Below are 11,698 nucleotides of genomic sequence, written 5' to 3' on the forward strand. Positions count from 1 at the left end.
GTATCTGTCCTTCATAAGGCTGAAACGACTTCTCTGAACAGACTATTCCAGTGTTCAATCCCACAATTATTCCACTTTCAAGAACTGTACATATTCTCACTCCAATTATCTGTATACAGCCTAGTCATTAAACTCAGTTTTGAAGTGTCTTCTTCGTACCAAACTGTCTAGTTTAATCATCAGCCATAGAGACTTCAGGCTCTTCCACCACTGCACAGTACAGTTGGTTATATGGAAATCCCTTAATCATTTGCAAATCAAGAGTGTCTGCACTGTGAGTTGGCCTTGCATTCTAGGAGTTGACTCATTCTCAAAATGTCTTTAGAGCTCTTATCTGGAACCATCTAGATGATTTCCATAAACAAACCAAACCAAAACCAAAACCAACCAAACAAAACCCCTCACTCTGGTTCTTACACCCTTTCATGTCTAATCCAGGTGTATGCTAACCCTCCCACCTTTCCATGTGTGCTATACCCTCAAGGCTTTTTACCCAGTAAGGTCAATTGATGGCTCATCTTTGCTGTTAGCAGGACAGAATTTAGTATCACCCTGGAAATGTACTTCTGGCTGTGTTTGTAAAGCTGTTTACAGAAAGGTTAAACTGAGTAGGGAAAACCCACCAAGACTCTGTGGAGCATCATCCCTACTGAATTAAATGGAGAAATTTAAGTGAGCAAAAGAACCCCTCTATCTCTGAATCCTGACCTCAGACACAGTGTGCCAGCCTCCTCACACTCCTAACACGGTGTGCCAGTAGTTTATCTGACAAAGCACTGAGTCAGGAACTGATGCCTACCAACAGCTGTCTGAATGAGCCATCTGAGTGAGCTAGGCCATGCCCTTCTTCCTAGTCACACGGTGCAATGACTGCAGTCATGTCTGGCATCTTTACGTCAGGCTAGTGGACTTGGCTAAACTGTGCTGAGAGGCCTGCGACATGTGAGGAAACACATGTTCATTGTTATGAACTGGGAAATTTGTCATTCAACATTTCATAGCGATTACCTACCTTACATGCATTTTATCTTATGTTAAAACATATCACATGCCCTACTGCTTTAAATAGGAGGGTAACATTGCAAGTGTGCAAATGCTTTCTTCTGGGTGAACTCATGTTAACAGAATGGCTTCTGTAAGTGGGACAGACTTGAATCTAGATTCAAGAACTGCCACTTTTTTAATCTCTTAAAAATAACAAACAAAGCATACTATATTTAAAAGAAAATTTCTTAACAGTTCTGTAAACACACATGAGTTATTCTGTTGCAGTTTTTGATTCATCCCAACTTTGAATTAGCACACCTGCCTATCGTTAACAGAAGAAACTAGTGTTACTCTAAACAAGAAACAGGATGAAAATAGCAGTTTGTTCATATCTCCTGATGTCTCCTAGGTGTGTCTACAGTTTACAGGAGAAAGGATTATTGCACACATTTTTGCTAATAGGACAGAAGAGAGGGAAGTGATTGTTCAAAGAAAGAAACACATGACCACGCTCTCAGAAGGGGAAAAGCAAAAGTCGATAGAGTCTAGGGGTATCCACCTGGAAACCGGCTTCCCTTTCACGCCGTGTTCAAAAGCTCTCCCTTCCACTGAGTCTCCACTATGCAAACACGGCCCATTTGCCGTACAGATATTCTCTTTTTTGTTCTTTGTGCTAATGTTCCCCATATGCACGATCCGACTTCACACGTCCTCACACTCGCTTGCCTCTGTTGGCATGGTCTCCATTTGCCTGCCATATGTAACTATGCCTGTATCACTTCCAAGCCCAATTTAAAGTCTGAAATGTATCCTTCCCTGCACTTTGTCTTTTTATACCTTTGGGACTTGACAAAAGTTTTCTCCATCAAAATATGACTGATCTTTAATCTGCAGCTAGTGAAATTGGAAGAATTGTCGCCTTCTAGCTTTTGCATAGTTAGCCAAATTCTCCATTCAGACTAGGCAGAAATAAAGCAATGTCTCATAAAATTCTTTTTGTTGTCCTATGGGGATATCTTAATAGACAGGTCATGTGTCCTTGGAGAACAGATTGCATCAGGAGATTCTTCTTTGAGCTTTTCAGCTGACTCTTTGTGGGCAGACTCCACTGACTCAAGAATGGTGCTGTGGCAAGTGGCCATTTGTTACCATAGGAATGAAGATTTGTCACAGGGATCCTGACATAATTTGTAAATTATGAAATTATGTGAAGTGATTGCCTCCAAACTAAAATTGCTTTAAAAATTTTACCTGGTGACTCTGTATCCATAAATGATTCTATAAAAATATATGTTGTCTATTAGGTCACCAGCTAGAACAAATGCTTATTCCCAGTTGGATCTTCTTGCCTTCCCTGTGCCTTCTCTGATTTCTCAGATCCAGATCAAGTGGATCCAAAGTGTCCTTGCCTGGATCTTGACATGGGCATAGCAACAAATCATGTGGTTGTGGTAATAATCACAGCTTCCTTCTTTCTGCACACTGCCAGGGCCAAATTTCATTTTAATTTTTGATGATTTATTCTATTGGACATTAAGTTCATATTTTGACTTTTCTAGTGTTGATATACTATATTAAGCATTATTAAAAATATGACTTTAAAAAAAGTAGACACCCATAAATGGTTTCAGTATTGAATGAGTAATCACTTTGGGCGTGTGTCTGGTCATCATATTTCCTATCAAGTTTTATATACCAATTTACCTATGGACACTAATGTGATTGCTGTTTAATAGCGTATTTAAAAACTAATTGATAAATGGAAGTGGGATTTTTAACTGAATTTGAGTTTTGATGCTTATTTAGAAAGTTGATGTTTCTTTTTCCTATGTTTATTTGGTTTATCTTTGCTTTTTTTTTTGTTTCTGTTCTTTTTCATTGTCAATTACCTAAGAGAAGTCATCTATTTCTCATTAAATGTATGTTAGCTTTTCAAGTACTAAGTGGAAAATGTATAGTTCAAAGATACTATTAGTTTCTTGCCAAAACTAAAACTAAATATTCATTTTATAAATTGAGAGAGTGACCAGTGGTGCCTTCGAAGAGGAGAGAAGGTGGGTGGCAACAGAGAGGCTGGGTAATAGGGATCAGAGTACAGTTAGACAGGATGAACTGGTCCTGGTGTCCCACACACACAGAAAAAGGTCAATTGTAGCCTTCATCAGAGTCTTATAAACTTCAGAATAGCCAGAAGAAATGTGTTCAAGCACTGCCATCATGTAGGTACTGTGTTTGAGGAGATGAATTTGGTCATTAAATTGCACATGTGTATCACATTACCATACTCTGCTAACGATGTGCAAACATGTGTCAATTAAAAATGAAAAATAACCATTAGCACATGAAAATTTTATGTGGTTCATCAGGTCAAGTCTTTCCCTTTGTGTCTGGGTTCCCCTGTTTTCATACATCTTTACTATTGTCCAAGTCCAATTCTATCACTGAGCTTAATGGCTTTTGAAATGACTTAAGGACTATTTGAAATTAGTTTGGAGGATGACAAAAAGCACAGTTTTAAAATATTGACACAAAAGATTTTATTATTCAATTTTTAAGAATTATCTTATTCACCTTCTAGATTAAGTAGCATATTTGATTAGACTTCTGTGTAGTTGCTATCAAAAGTGTATGATATTTTAAGAAAAGTTGTTATGTTACACAAAACTGACTTGAATTTCCTCTGAATGTAGACATCACACAATTGGGTATTGTGAAGAGACAAGTGAAAGAAATTAATACAAGCATCTGGGGAAAAGTGAAGTCAACACTCTTGAGTTGCAAGACTCTGTGAAGTTAGCGCATTTAACTTCCAAAATGGGATAACCGTGCTTTGTTTTAGGCAAATTAATTGATAATTTATTGCTCCACAGTAGCTGTATGTCATTCTTCTATTTCCTCCAATATTTTTGGTTGGAACATTTATCTGATGAACAAAGAAGTTTCCTTTTTCTTTCAAGTGTGTGTGTGTGTGTGTGTGTGTGTGTGTGTGTGTGTGTGTGTGTGTTTTTCTAGAATGTGTTTCTTGAGATGGTGTATGTGCATCTCCAAAATGTGTTTCTTGGGATGGTCCTACTCATCTTGAATCAGATGCTTACAGTACTGGTTCCTCCTGAAGGAGCATCCTTCTGTCAACCCGGCTTTCCTGCCTGTGGGCTGAACAGAGGACAGTGGAGCAGCCAACACACAAGACCACCTTCGTGCATGGCTAAATGTGGTATTGTGTTCCCCCAAATATTGTGCATGCTAATAAACTTATCTGGGGTCAGAGACAGAACAGCCACAATATTAAACATAAAGGATAGGCAGTGGTAGCACACGCCTTTAATCCTAGCATTCCAGAGGCAGAAATCCAAGTGTTCAAGGATACAGCCAGGCATGGTGACTCATCACGCCTTTAATCCCAGAAAGCAAGCCTTTAATTCCAGGGAGTGGTGGTAGAAATCAGAAAGGTATATAAGGCATGAGGACCAGAAACTAGAAGCATTTGGCTGGTTAAGCATTCAGGCTTTTGAGCAGCAATTCAGCTGAGACCCATTCTGGATGAGGACTCAGAGGCCTCCAGTCTGAGGAAACAAGACCAGCTGAGGATCCAGAGAGGTGAGGTAGCTGTGGCTTGTTCTGGTTCTCTGATCTTCCAGTATTGACCCCAATAACTGGCCTCAGGTTTGATCTTATTAATAAGAACTTTTAAGATTCATGCTACAGCTAAAGACCATGGTGATTTTTACAGCATCCCCGGGCATTTCAAATCTGTAAAGCAGGAATTGGGTCTCTGTACCAGGTGCTTTTTCTTGTGTTTCCTCTTTTCCTCTTCTGCAGAGGGATGAAGGAGATCCTTTGAAAGAGGCGTGCTCTCGTAGGGAGCAGGAAAATTTCTTGAGTGAAGATGTGCCAATGATATTTACATCTGCTTTTTTGTTATATGTAATCTTGTTTTGAGTTAGTATGACAAAATTTTCTGGGTACTATGCTTATGCTCATGAATATCTCTTAGATGACGTAATCCATAGTTAAATACAAATTTATGAATTTTAACTCCATGTGTTTCTCAAACTTAACTTGTATAATTAAGTGAACATAAAAAAGCAAGATATTTCCTAAAATGTCTTGGAATTAATCTTGTTTATCAAATGTTTTGACTTTGGTGACTAATTGTAGCCTTGTGGTAAAACACTCAAATACTTAGAAAGAGTAAAATAATTACGTAAAGTTGTGATTTTAAATATTAAAAGCAAATGTCCTTAAAATAGATACCAACATAGACATGTATTTATATATGTATAAATGGAATTTCATATGTTAGGAATGTGTATCATTATTTTATATTTTCAAAAATATAAACAATTGCCTCATCTATGATTCTTAAGTCTCAGCCTCATCAGAGTTCCCACTACTGTGGCATACTTGATTCTTTTGTGACAGTCCTATAGTATCCATAGGCCATGCAGCTAGCGCCTGAAGCCTTTATGTTGCTTAGTATTTCCCTTTAATTATTTTTTATGTCTCTTCCAGAGTAACAGGGTACCAGATAGAAACTCATTCTGTACTCAAGGGCTTTAAAGAAATGCAGTATTACTTTAGGCTCATTTGATTTTTGTCTTGCTACATTCATCATATCTATAAAATACAATTTCTGCTTTTATTAATGAAAAGTGTTTCAATGTCTCAGTGTAGGAAAGATGGAAAACACTGGTGTGCAACTGCGCAGCTCTTTTCTTTGTCTTTATTCTGTTTTTCTATCTCTGGCACGGGGAGGGGAGGAACGATCAACACTCCTCCCACGTCTGTTTTGCCATTACCCATCCTGTTAAGATATAATTAATGAGAGCTTTCCCGAATTTCAAACATCATGAAAACCAGCCAATCCCTTCTCTTTGGAGACTACATTGAAAATAACAATAAAAGTGAGGTGGTGCGGGCTTTTGAAGTCTTTAGAAAACCCATCTCTGTGATCTTTGTTCCGCCGCTGGGGAAAGAGGACATCATTGCACGTGTCTGGCATTGTTCATGACAACACGGCAACCGAAATAAAGCGAGAGTTTCTGGGAGTAGCATTAGGATGCAGCACTCCTGCTGTGCGCACCAGTTTCCTGCTCGGCACAGCTGCCTTCTCAGCTGGGGGTTTGAAATCAGCACTCTGAGAAAAGACAGAAATGACCGTGATGCATGCCCCTCACTAGGAGGAAAAGGTAATGTTCAATTAACGTGTCAGCCTGCTGCTTCCTAACTGACTTATTTCTGTCTACTTGTTTGTTTGCTGTGGCTTTGGCTTTTTTTTTTTTTTTTTTTTTTTTTTTTTTTTTTTTTTTTGCTTCCTTTTCATTCAATGTAATAAACTGCCTGAACTGCAAGTGTTTGGGCTGCGCTTGTGGGAGAGAAGCCTGCACTAGTGCGGCTTTACCAACATCAAGAACAGTGTGTACGTTCAAACCCACAGGGCAGCAGCGTGGCTCATGCTGTCCTGGCTAGGCTAGTGAAAACACAGTTGAATGAGAAGAGCCAGCATTAAAGGAGCTTTTATGAATGCAGGGCTGCCTTGCAGGAGATTCTTGTTAGCCTTACCTGAGTCTCTACTGTAAAATGCCTACCACGGTGTTGGCGGTGAGCTGTGTTTTACATGTGACCTGAGTATTAACACCTATTCTTTCTCATAAGTTGGAGTCTTAGCTCTTCAGGCGTGACACTCACATTATCTTCATTTTTAATGCTTAAAAATTGTACTTGGATTGTATAGATAAAAATTTAAAAGAAACATGATTTTATAGAATCCTATTCTTCAAAGGATCATATTATTCTACTTCTTCAGGGCAACAAATCCACAAGGGCCCCGTGGAGAATCCTTTTATCCTCTTTGAGAAGAACTTATTTTACCAGCACAGAAGGACCTGGGAAGAGGCTGTTTCTGTGACATGAGAGTGTGTGGTGAATGTGCGAGTGTGTGCCCAACTTGGCTTTCATTGTGTGAATTTCTTTAGGATTTTTATTGGTCTTCTGTGTGGAAAACTGAATGGTCTTGAACTTGAGCTTGAATTTTATCCTTAGGATAAAGTCCAGGGATTGACTATCCACAGGAAACAAGCCAATTTTGTTTTATTTTAAATATTTGAACCAAAGCATTGATTTTCCTCATTTTGGTAATCACTAAAGGTAAAGTCATTTTACCAGCGTTTATTATAGGTCAGGCTCTGGGCTTGCTGACAGACACAGAAGCTAAGCCTATAGTCCCACGCTCAAGATTTCTGTAGTCTAATCTCTTTTATTGAGATTATGATATGATCATTATGATATGATATTAAGATATGATACTTAACATGTTGCAGAAAAGTTTGACAGATTTCGTTGTATTTCACCCCAATGCACACAAAATTGCCTAAAAAGTTGACTGTTCTACAATGGATTAATTTTTACCTATATAGGCATCTAGTATTTGTTGAATGTATGGTTTATGCAAGTCACCATTGTAAACTGAGATAAAGCAAACAAGACAACAGCCTGTCCCTTCATATAATTTACAAAGTATGGGGGAGCCTGGGAGGAAGAGAGGCAAGGAGGTCCTGGAAATTGAAGCTGCCGCCCTGATTGCATGACAATCATACAGTCCTCCCTGCTTTCATGCTGTGTTCCTGAAGGAAATAAGGGAATGTTAATAATGGTAAGTGATGTCAGAGTACCTAGAAGTGATTTCAAGGTGAACAATACAGACCCTACAACAGCATAGTTCTTCAAATTCTGTTTTAAAAAGAGTGTGAAGAAATGTTTGCACTGGTCCCATGTACTGGTACCAATGTGATTAGGGATCTTGGGAGTTCCTTCTTGGTGTTCATCTTAACTTGCTAATAGGAAAAACATACTGGTTTCTAAGGTTTACTGAGATGTCTAAGAACTGTGTCGGCTCTGGGCACTAGGGACACTATAAAAGTGAGGATGTGCTTTGTGTCCATCAACTGTCCACCATGGAAGGAACTTGGCAGAATTCATATGTGGCTTCATGTAATGACTCTCATTTTTGATAATTAATTTTATATTATAATACTATAGCAGAACACTTTTTACTCCTTTCATAGCTTCTTTCTTAATTTCTATTTTATCCGTTATCTATTTATCATCTAAATATCATATCTATCTCCATCATCTATATTCAGTAATCTATTATCTATCATCTCTTTATCTATCTGATCTACCATTTATCTAGCCTCTCTATTATCTACTATCCTTCTACCATTTATCAGCTTTCAACCATCCATCCACTATGTACATATCTATCTTTATCTATAATATATATCCATATTTCCATCGACTATATGTCATCAACCATATATAATTTGTCTCTCTCTATATAGCTATAATTTATCTATTATATTTATATATTCATTCATCTATTTTCAAATAAACTTAGTATTTTCAGTTTATACTCCAGTATCTGTAATTCATTTATCAATTATAAGCCTAGGTAAAATAATTGAAAACCTAAGTTCTCATGTTCCCTAGCAAGGGAGAGTATCTACATCCTTTAGCCAGGGATGATGACAAATGAGTATAAACTTTTCTCTGCTGTTAGGGCATGGTATAAGGCATTCTTGACATAATATTAGGGGATCCGTCTCTCTTAGTTCTTCAAGGCAGATTGTGATGTTGAAAACAGCTGCATCCATTTTTTGGCCATTAAGGAGGAAATATGAACAATGAGAAGGAGAATTCCAGAAATACCAGTCTCAATTCGATCAAACTGTTACAACAACGATACTTGTTGGACACTGTAAGGCAACTTTGAACTTTTTCACATGTATATAATAACTGTACATATTTATGGTATGTGCTATGCTATTTTCATAATTATATGTCCTAAAATTATCCCACGTTCATTAAGCCGCTCTAAATGACAGTGTGTGATTTTGTTTAGTTGAGAACATTCCTAACTGAAGCTATGTACATACACATAGGAACAATTCATTAGAGACTGCTGAGAGTTGAACATTATGTTATAAAATAAAACAATGAAGTGAAATGCAGTTGTGATACTGAAAAAATTACGGTGATCATTTTACTTGGTAATTAAAAAAGAATCAAGACAATTTTTGGTATCTTTCAAAGATCTGTGACCAAATGACTCATTTGGTGTTTATTTTCTTATATAAAATAAGGAATTACATTATTCCTCTGGTTCAATTTGGATGCAAATTTCCAAGTTAATTATAATGAAATATATTCAAAATCCTTGAAATTTTAACTACTTTTAAGGCTTATATTCTATACATTTTTGCATGTGAAAGAACTCATTAAACTCTTCCTGTTCATGCTTAGGACTCTATATTGAGAGAGGTTGGTTGTGATATTTAATTTTAAACATGAAAGTCTATTATATTTAGTTATTTATGTAAATTCAACATCTGGAAGCATCTCTCTGGGTGATTTTTTTTCCTGACAAAGCTTTACATAACTTCAATGATTTCTATGAATATAAAACCTAGACAAAATAACCTCATGAACATGGGTTTATGTTCAAAGTACCAGGGTTCCCAGTTCTTTTGTGATGTGAACATTGTCATTGAATCATATGAAATTGCCACAAATAAGTGTTATCAATAGCAAGAACAAAGTTTTAATCTGCTTTTGGGAGGAAAAGAGCACAGCAAATGAAGTGTTAGTGTACTGTTTGAAAGCCTGGGTATAAATGTGAATGAAAAAAAAATGGATTGTAACCAACATTGATTTCAAGGTCTACTACAGTTTCCATGTCATCCTGCAGTAACACTGGGTTGCCTGTGCTTCCTAGTTTGAGTTGCTCCAACCAAGCTTTGTGACCATGATAGTGGATTAATTTCAATTTGTTAATTTGGGTAATGTTAGGAGCTAAGATGGATAAAGAAACGGTTTCTGTAAATAAGAGATAAGTCCAACAGGGATCACACCAGAAGCAGAACTTTAATAAGCACAGATACTCATGACAGAAGATGAAAGGGGTGGTGGGAGAGTGACACTCTGTGGTGTGTGTGTGTGTGTGTGTGTGTGTGTGTGTGTGTGTGTGTGTGTGCGCGAGCGCGCGCGCGGGCATATACGTGGGGTAATTAGAGTAAAACATGCACCAATACAGAGGTTGCATCCCATTTCCGGAAAGAGAAAGAATCGCCTCACAATTACCATTATCTCTTGTTTTTCAGCATAACATGCAATGCCGCTGAGGAGGTGACTGCTGTTTAGACAGGAGAGGTTCGTTCTTTCTTTGAATCAACAGAGCATCTCTGCGGCAGTGGAGGAGAAAAGAAGCAGAGAAGTATTTTCCTACATGCTGCAGGTGGTTGTCAAGGAAACGTCCACACTCCACAAGGTCACCTTTGGAAACAACTGCAAGATGTCAAGAACAGATCAATAGACAAAAGCCAAGATCTCAGCCCTCTAACACCCTCTCTTGTTTTAAAATATTACTCCTAACAAACACTTGTTTACCTAATTCTATGTGGCTTGGAGTAGTCAAGTGAAGCTAATGATGACCTAAGTCAAGCCCAGAATTTTTCAAGTTCTGTTCTTCAAAGTTTCTGATGTTTAGTGGGGATGTTTGGAGTGTGGGAATGTGCTGGGTCAGCAGCCTGAAGACAGATCAAAACCAAGTTACAAAGATAAGCTCCATTTAGGACTGCATTTGTAAGAGACTCTAGAATGATCATCAAACTTTGTTTAAAATATTAAGATTTTAATTTAAGAAAACACTTTATTATATGCTAGAAATGTGCAGAATTTTGGTCAGTCAGTCCATTTTATCCACTCATCTAGACCCTCATCAGTTAACTTATTCATTCATTCATTCTTTCATCAGATAATTATGATTTCATACTATGCACTTGGAAAGGCTTTGGGCATGAGAAGTGAATATAATTCAGTCCCCACAACTAAGATCTAAGAGACCTGAGAAACTCAATCTGAAGAAAATGACAATATGGAAACCAGTAATGGAGTCACTTACAGAGGGGCATGCAGGAAGTTGCTTATCATCTAAGCAACTGTTCCTAATGGGTCAAGGAAGAAAGGGTTTGGGAAGAATGTGTACATATAGTCTTGAGAGTGAATATGCACTGAGCCTGGAATGTAGTGCTGGATGCTCATCTTAAGACAGAGGCAGCAGCAAAGGGCAGAAATGTGAGCAAGATGCACTGGGATCCGGCTGTTGGGAGCTCCAGATAGACTAGGGGGAGTTTAGACATGAAACTAGAAAAGAAAACAGAAGTGCATCCATGAAAGTATGTTTACTGCTAGCTTTTCAGACACATCCTTTATATGACAACTAATGACATTATTTAATTCTATAATAAATAACTTTGGCTTTAAGTGGCCTGATATGGTTCTTTCTATTTCTTATGACAATCCAAAATTGGTTCCACTCATGCGCTTGCAGATGGCTTTACGGAATTGGAATTTCTGAGACTGCTTGTCACTTAAAGCAAGCATTGTGAAACCCAGCAATAAACTCTGCCTTCCTTTTAAAATTCACAATGATATCTGATTTACTGGAAGACCAGTGCTGCATGTTTATAGCTGGGCTTGCAATGATTTTCCCTTTCAAAGTAACTGGTGACACGAAGTTGTTTTATCGTCGTTGTGTGAAATCTCAGACACTATATTCTGTGGTTAGAAAATGACAAACGCTGACAGTTTTCCTGTGTACTAAGATATGCGGAGCCACACTGACATGTTAATTCTTCCAGTATGAAGGAAAGGA

At 37.8% G+C, this 11,698-nt stretch overlaps 1 long non-coding RNA gene and 1 pseudogene across 1 annotated transcript; one reads left to right on the plus strand and one right to left on the minus strand.

Moving 5' to 3' along the window:
* Positions 1-4,056: 4,056 nt before the first annotated feature.
* LOC128113817 (40S ribosomal protein S27-like) lies at positions 4,057-5,431 on the minus strand (annotated as a pseudogene).
* A 117-nt stretch (positions 5,432-5,548) lies between these two features.
* Positions 5,549-11,307, plus strand: LOC128113402 (uncharacterized). The gene is made up of 2 exons (XR_008219440.1): positions 5,549-6,176; positions 10,146-11,307. It is a non-coding gene; the product is annotated as an uncharacterized LOC128113402 (long non-coding RNA).
* The last annotated feature ends 391 nt before the right edge of the window (positions 11,308-11,698 follow it).

The sequence above is a fragment of the Peromyscus californicus genome, unplaced genomic scaffold, assembly GCF_007827085.1.
Source record: "Peromyscus californicus insignis strain IS unplaced genomic scaffold, ASM782708v3 Scaffold_18__1_contigs__length_77618521, whole genome shotgun sequence".
NCBI classification, from domain to species: domain Eukaryota; kingdom Metazoa; phylum Chordata; class Mammalia; order Rodentia; family Cricetidae; genus Peromyscus; species Peromyscus californicus.